This window comes from Cupressus sempervirens, chromosome 10 (genome assembly GCF_028749045.1).
Source record: "Cupressus sempervirens isolate cs-2001-9-10 chromosome 10, ASM2874904v1, whole genome shotgun sequence".
NCBI lineage: Eukaryota > Viridiplantae > Streptophyta > Pinopsida > Cupressales > Cupressaceae > Cupressus > Cupressus sempervirens.
In genome coordinates, this window is record NC_143127.1 from 624,839,508 (window position 1) to 624,847,220 (window position 7,713).

The following is a 7,713-nucleotide window of genomic DNA, read 5'->3' on the forward strand; positions in this document are numbered from 1 at the left end:
TAGATCAGCACCAATAGTTGGACATGTTAGCATTAGATTGACAACCTTCCCCTAAGTTTTATCGGGTATAGCTCCCCATGTAAAATATACAATGAATTAAGTGTGGATCTTTTTTACCAGAAAGCACTAAAGGATTTCAAACACCTATCTGTAAATATAGCATAGATGTGTAAACTTTAATGACTGAAAAGGAAGAAAACATAATACAGAAGATTACACAAAGTTCATTTGTTGTATATTGCATTACAAAAGACAAAGATCAAAGGAACCATTTTCATTCTCCTAAGAAAAGAAGAATCAAAGCTTCAAAGAGATCTTGATATCAAAACATGTTCAGAAAATGGCAACATCAGATGCACTTAAAGAAAACTGAAAGTCACAAAAAGATAACCATCAATGGAAAGTAAACTGCCTAAACACAAAGCTTTAGTTGCAATCATCTTTCAAATCTCCCTTCTTTAAGATGTAAAAGACAGCATAGTTCTTATTACACACTGCATCAAATTTACTATTTAGAAGAAAATGAAAACCCTCTCCCATACATTACATTTCGAAATCAAATTTCCCTCTAATAACCAACACAAAGTTTAGCCAAATAAAGCTCTATTCTGCTACAGCTCAAAGTCTTCCTTCTTCTCCCAAAGAACTGTAAAATCTCCCCCCTACAGTATCATAAAATCTCCTACTTCGAAAGGAAAGATGGAACCCCCTTCTTTGTTGATGTTGGCTTATTTATCTTTTCACTTCCTATGGCTCTTTAGTTTCCCTAATTGAATCTTGAAAAACTTTATGACTTCCCCTTTTCCTTTTAATATTTTCAATCTCCCCCTTCTTAATGTGTTTATATCATTATAAAAATTTTCTTATATTTTTGCTAACACAAGTGCCCTACAATATATGCATGCTGACAGGTGGCATTTGCTGGTGACAGAGTGTTGATCCAATAGTGTTACACTAAAAAACCTGTAACTTTTGATCCATAAATAATCAAGAAAAACCGCTTGGAGAGATTTTATAGAATTTGGTTTTTTAAAATGTATCCAAAATTTATCTTGATCCAATGGCTGCATTAGGAGATATAGCCCCTGCAACAAGACTTATTTTCCTGTCATTTGCATTTGTGACTATCATTTCTGATCCGATAGAAGTGCAAATAGAAACCCATAACTTTTGATCCATAATGAATTTCATAAAAATATTTTCAGAAGATTTATATAATTAGGTTTTCCAACAAATATCTTAAATGCAGCTTGATCCAATGGTCAGATTGAGAGATATGGCCCCCGAAATATAATTATTTTTCTATCATCTGCAATTAATGACTGTTATTGTTGATCTGATAGTGGTGCACTCAAGAACCTATAACTTTCGATCCATAATTAATCTGACAAAACGCTTTGAAAAATATTTAGATAATCAGATTTTCCAAGAAATATCTTAAACTTAGCCAGATCCAATGGTCGAATTGAGAGATATGGCCCTTGAAATTTGACTTTTTTTTGTCATCTACATTTGTGGCTATTCGGGATAATTCTGATAGACCTGCACACAGTCACCTATATCTCACAAACCAAGCTGAATTTTTGAGATCACTTTGGTGAGAATTTAGATATCTTGATTATTTCCAACATATTTCAATTTCAAAAAGATCCAACTCGAACTGAGATAATTTTTCTAGAACAACAAACATCCAATTTCAACAAATCTTGATCTATTTTTTTTATTCAAAACACAGCCCATCTAATAACATATAGAAATGTTAGACCATTTATGTTAAAAATATATATTTCCTTGGCTCCAAATAGATGCATTCATCTTCTACAACCATGAGCTCTGAGTGGTACAATCTATTCATTTGTATGCATGTTTTCCCATTGGCATATGTTTGAGTGTTGCCTCATTAATGTTGTGTTCTCATTGTTTAACATGCAATAGAAAAGTATTTAGAACCTTCATTGAGTACATTAGGTGGAATATCAATATACATTTTAAATATTTAATGCCAATAGTTGTCTCTAGTGCTCTTTGGTTGAACCTGTGCTTTGAACATATTGAACCAATGAACTGAATGTTGAACCTCTGAACTTGACCTTAATATGAACTTTGTATCATGGAGCCTCCAATTTTGTGAGATAACAAACTGCAATTCTAACTTGGGAAATGAATTATTTAAACCAAGCCACTGAAATGTACATGTGAACCTCTCAAAATAGATCATTAAACCTGCATGAACAAATTGAACAGTTTTGAACTAGTTTGAACTAATTCAAACTTCAATTCAAAATGGTTCAAGACTCTACACTTGAAGTTTGAACTGTTGATCCTTTGAAACATCAAACTCATTGAACCTTTGCAACTACTGAACTGACAAAATTTGATCATGAATTGTGAACTTTTCTGAGTCGACCATTCTACACTTTGAACCATGAGTTTGAATTTTGCTTGTATTGAACCTATAGGATGGATCATCTAAACCATTGAACCATTTTGAACTACTTTGAACTAAGGTTCAAGGTGGTTCAAAAACACAAATTACAAGTTTTAAAACCCTGTACATATTGGGTACTAACATGCATGTAGAAAAAAAAAATATTTAATGAATTTATAATAAAGCATCATAATATCTCATTTCCATTTCATCAAATTCAAATACAAAAAGTCATTGGCCATATCTTCCAAGATTGGAACATCAAATAAATATTTTGAACAAGTTTTTGATGTTGACTTTCTTGGTTTTTCATCTCCAAGATAAATCTCAAAGCAAACTCAAGGGAATTTAAATGGTTGATTTTGACAAAAATCATAATTACATTGAAATAGACTAGTGTTTTTTATATATACATTTTTTTATGAACAAATTGTTTTCAATTAATTCAAAAATGGGTTTTGAAGGGACTCAAAACCCTTTACATCATCAGTAAAAAAAGAGCATCAAAATGAGATATGACTTATCAGACCATAGTCATTCAACACAAAGACCATAACAATGAAATAAACAATAACCTTCTTAACCAATAGATCCAACAACCCAGATGAAACAAGATAAAATAACCAAAAAATGTAATAGTAACAGTTCTAGAAAACTTGACCAACAAATAGACCAAAATAGAAAAAAGGACCATTACAATAGTTTCTTAAGGATCCTAGCAAACTGCATCTCAAGATCTTGAATCCTTTGAAAGGCCATTTTGATTTCTATTGTGTCAATATTGGTCATGATCTTTGTTTCCTTAAAGGCAACTTTCTTTATTAGGCATCGTTTGGTTCTCTTTCCTTGGCCTTCTTTTTGACTAGCCACTAACTCCTCCTCAAGTTCCACCTTCACAACTTGTTTGTTGTTTTTCTCTAGCATAGCATAGAGGCTCTTTAAATTAGTTGTAGAAGATTTAAGACCCTCATGCTCATGGAGAAGAATATATTTTAGAAGAGTTTCATTTTTCCCTATTTTGTTATTAAATATCAACGTCTTTTTCTCCATAATATAATGAACTTTCTTGTCAACTTTTTCCTTAAATTGCTTATCCTCAAAAACACAACTAATGTTGGCCTTCTCAATACACTGGTTACCTTTAGTAAGGAAACTAGCTTTTCTTCAGTCTTAGAAATTTTACTATGCAGGTTAGAGATTTCTTTGACCATACATTTATCAACACACAAAGAGTAAAAGTACCTTACCTTAGTTGTCTAAAGGACTCCCATAGTGTTGCCTCTTTCATTTTTTATATCTTCAAACTCAAATTGGATGGATTATTTTTTCAATTTATCAGCTTTGTTGTTGTCAATGGGATCACTATGACCAGTACTAGAACTATTCTACTTAGGAGATTCAAAAATCGCATAATCCACCAATTGGGGATTCATTTCTTCATACTAATTCTAATGTAGGAGCATCCTGGGTGTAAGGGAAATCTTGCATCACCCAAAAATATTTTATTTTTAGTATTTTCTATTTTAATAAGGACTAGTAGACAGGGTGGTTACTATTTATGGGAACTTGCTATTTTTAGTAAGTTTTTCAAATGAGCTCAGAATGTTCTCATTTTTTACAAGAAGATTTATTTTAGAGATATAAACCTACCATAAAAATATCATTGCTCTAGCTTAAGTATCAGAGAAGTTATTGTGGATTTTCAGTGGAAAAATTTGCAGAAAAATCTTTAGGCTCACTGTTGGAGGCTTTAGAGTGCCTAGATGAGGTCCAAAAACTCAATAGAAGGGTGCTAATGCAATTATGAGACTATAGATTAGGATTTGACATTTTTGAAAAGTGATTATAATAGCCAATCATTTTGTGAGTTATGGCCTTCCAAAGTTGGGCTACCTGAAATTTATAAAATAATTGTCAAAGATGTATTTGGCCGACTCTATATGTTTTGTTAGGGTCTATTGGCCCTAGGTATTAAGTTGAGCATCTACAACCTTCTTGGGCGGCATAAAAGTGCCTATTTAAGAAAGGCTCGAACATTGTCTAGAAGAGCTCTAGGTGACAGTTTGCAACATGTCTTGCAAATTATTGTAGTAAGGCGCCCATGTGGGTTACCATATTGTACTTATGAATTCTGTAATTTTTCGCATTTGTGGAACAAATAAGAGGTCCATATTTTTCTCTTGCATTTTTTGTTGTTTCTTTGTCTATGTTATGAGTTTATGGTATTAAAGGGAGCACCCTGCATCAAGTGGTATTAGAGCTAGAGTTCTTGAGTGTGTGTACAAATCGCCGACTATGAGGTAATTCGCACCAAGACTATGGTTTGGGCTGAGCATATAGAAAGATTACCAATTGTGAGGCACTTTGTACTAGGGTTACACTAAAAATATGAAAGTGCCTCCATGAAGAGAGCATGGTGGAAGAGCTGGAGGTGTTACACCTAAGGGTTTTCGAGCCCTCCAAAGGAAAATGCAAGCATTGGAAGAACAAATGTGAAGAGGAATAAATCTTCTTATAAGAGATGAAAGCCAAGGATGACAACGAAGTAGAAGAAAATGTCGGAGAAGAAGCAGTTCTAAACCTAGAAGAAGAGAGGCTTTTTAGGGACATCTCCAAGATTGGAAAAAGACCTAAGTTTGAAGTACCCACATTTTTAGGAAATCTTAACCCAGAGGAGCTAATTGATTGGATCAATGAACTGGAGGAGTACTTTGAGTATGAAGATATTGATGATCCTGATAGGGTCAAATTTGTCAAGGCAAAACTGAAGGCACATGCGAAGATCTGGTGGTAGGAGGTTCAGTTGGAGCGAAATAGAAAGGGAAAGGACAAAAACACCAGATGGGATCAAATAAAGGATAAACTGAAGCAACAATTCATTCTTGTAGATTATGAACTTGATCTATTGGAGAAGATGCAAGGGTTGAAGCAAGTGGGAAAATCTATTCAACAGTATACCGAAGATTTCCTTCGAGTTCTCATTAGAACTGGCCATGCAGAAGCTGATAAGGAGAATGTCGCCTGTTATCTTAATGGGTTAAGACCTATCATTCAGGATGAGCTGAGTTTGGATTGAATGAGTAGTATTGAGGAGGCATGCCAGTTTTTCCTAAGAGTCAAGGAGAAATTGAGCAAGAATTTTGACAATAAGAATAGTGGAAGAGGTCATGGTGGAAAATTTGGTGGGAGATCTTATGGTGGTCATAATGATGATCAAAAGAACAAGGATGAGGCTAGAAGTAGTAGTCAAAAATAGAGGGGAAACAATTCCAATCATTTCTATGATCAGAACAATAGAGATTAGAGAGGAAGAGGTAGAAGACAAGGATCTAGAAGAGGAGGCTTCTGTGGGAAATGTTTTCATTGCAGAGAAGAAGGGCATGGAGCATTTGAATGTACCCAGTGCCAAGAAAGGATAGATCAAAGAACAGAAGGCCAAGCCAGAGTTGAACATTTTGATGAAGATGCCAAATCCTCACATTTTGAAAATGCTGAAAGAGGAGAAGTCCTAGTTAACAAAAAGGTCTTGCTGAGTGGTGAGAATGAACCCGAACAAAGAAGGAGCTTGTTTCATACAAGGTGCAGATGTGAGGATAAGTGTTGTGATGTGATCATTGATAGTGGAAGTACTAACAAGCTAGTGTTAGAAACAATGGTCACCAAGTTGAAGTTGAAGAGGCAAAAACACCCACGTCCATACTGTATTGCTTGGGTGCAAGATGACCACAAGATCATGGTAAATGAGCAATGCTCAATAAAGTTCAAGATTGGAAGCTACTAGGATGAGGTACTATGTAATATCATACCTATGGACATATGTCATATGTTGTTGGGTAGGTTGTGGCAGTTTGACAGGCACGTTGTACATGATGGACAAGAAAATACCTACAATCTAACTAAGGATGGAGTGAAACATAAGCTAAAATCGTTGAAGGATAAAGAAGAAAAGGTATGTAGTGCTTTGTTGATGGAAAAGAGTTTCTTAAAGGTATAAAGCATGAGCATATGTGGTTTTCTATAATTCCTAAAGATAGTAAAGAAGAAGTAGAGGAGGTACCTACAAAAGTTGTAGATATGTTGGGAGAGTTTTCTGATATTGTATCAGATAATGTACCTGATGGGTTGCCCCCAGTGAGGAAGATTAGTCACCAAATAGATTTGGTTCTAGGAGCCAGTTTTCCAAACAAAGAAGCACACAAAATGAGACTAGCAGAAAGTGAAGAGTTGAACAAGCAAGTTCATGAATGGTTGTAGAAGGGGTTGATTCAAGAGAGTTTGAGACCATATGTTGTACTAGTAGTATTAGCACCAAAGAAGAATGAAGAACGTAGGATGTGCACAAATTCTTGTGCTATCAACAAGATCACCATCAAGTATAGATTTCCTTTGCCATGGATGGATGATATTATGGATTATTTGAGTGGAGCTAAGTATTTCAAATAGATATATCTGAAGAGTGGGTACCATCAGATTTGTATCAAAGAAGATGATGAATGGAAGACTATTTTCAAGAAAAGGGAAGGACTATATGAGTGGTTAGTCATGCCTTTTGGGCTAACCAATACCTTGAGAACTTTCATGAGGCTCAAGAATGAGGTATTGAAGGAGTTTCTAGGTAAGTTTGTCATTGTTTAGCTAGATGATATATTGATCTTTAGTAGGACATTGGAGGAGTATTTGATTCATTTAGCAAGGTGTTTGGTAAGATGAGGGAAGAGAAGTTGTTGATAAACCTAAAGAATTATAGTTTTTTAAAGAAGTAGTCGGTGTACCTGGGATTTGTAGTCTCAGGAGAAGGTCTAAAAATGGACCTAGAGAAAGTGAAGGCTATCCTTGGAGTTCATGGACAGGCTACATTTTATAGAAAGTTCATAAGAAGTTTTAGCAGTATTTGTGGACCCTTGACTCAAACAATGAGAGGGGATAGGAAAGAGTTTAAGTGGACTATGGGAGTAGATAAGAGTTTTAATCTATTGAAACAGAAAGTTACTGAGTAGCCTCCTTTAGCACTTCCTGATTTTAACAAGGTGTTTCTAGTAAATTGTGACGCTAGACGTACTGCAATAGGAGTTGTTTTGAGCCAAGCAAGTAGACCTATGACTTATTTTAGTGAGAAGTTGAATGATGCAAAAAGAAAATATTTTGTTTATGGTCAAGAATTTTATGCTATAGTTCAAGCATTGAAGAAGTGGAGACATTGTCTTCTTCCTAAGGAATTTGTTTTGTATACTGATCATCAAGCTTTGCAATATTTGAATAGTCAAGGAAAGTTGAATCAAAGCATT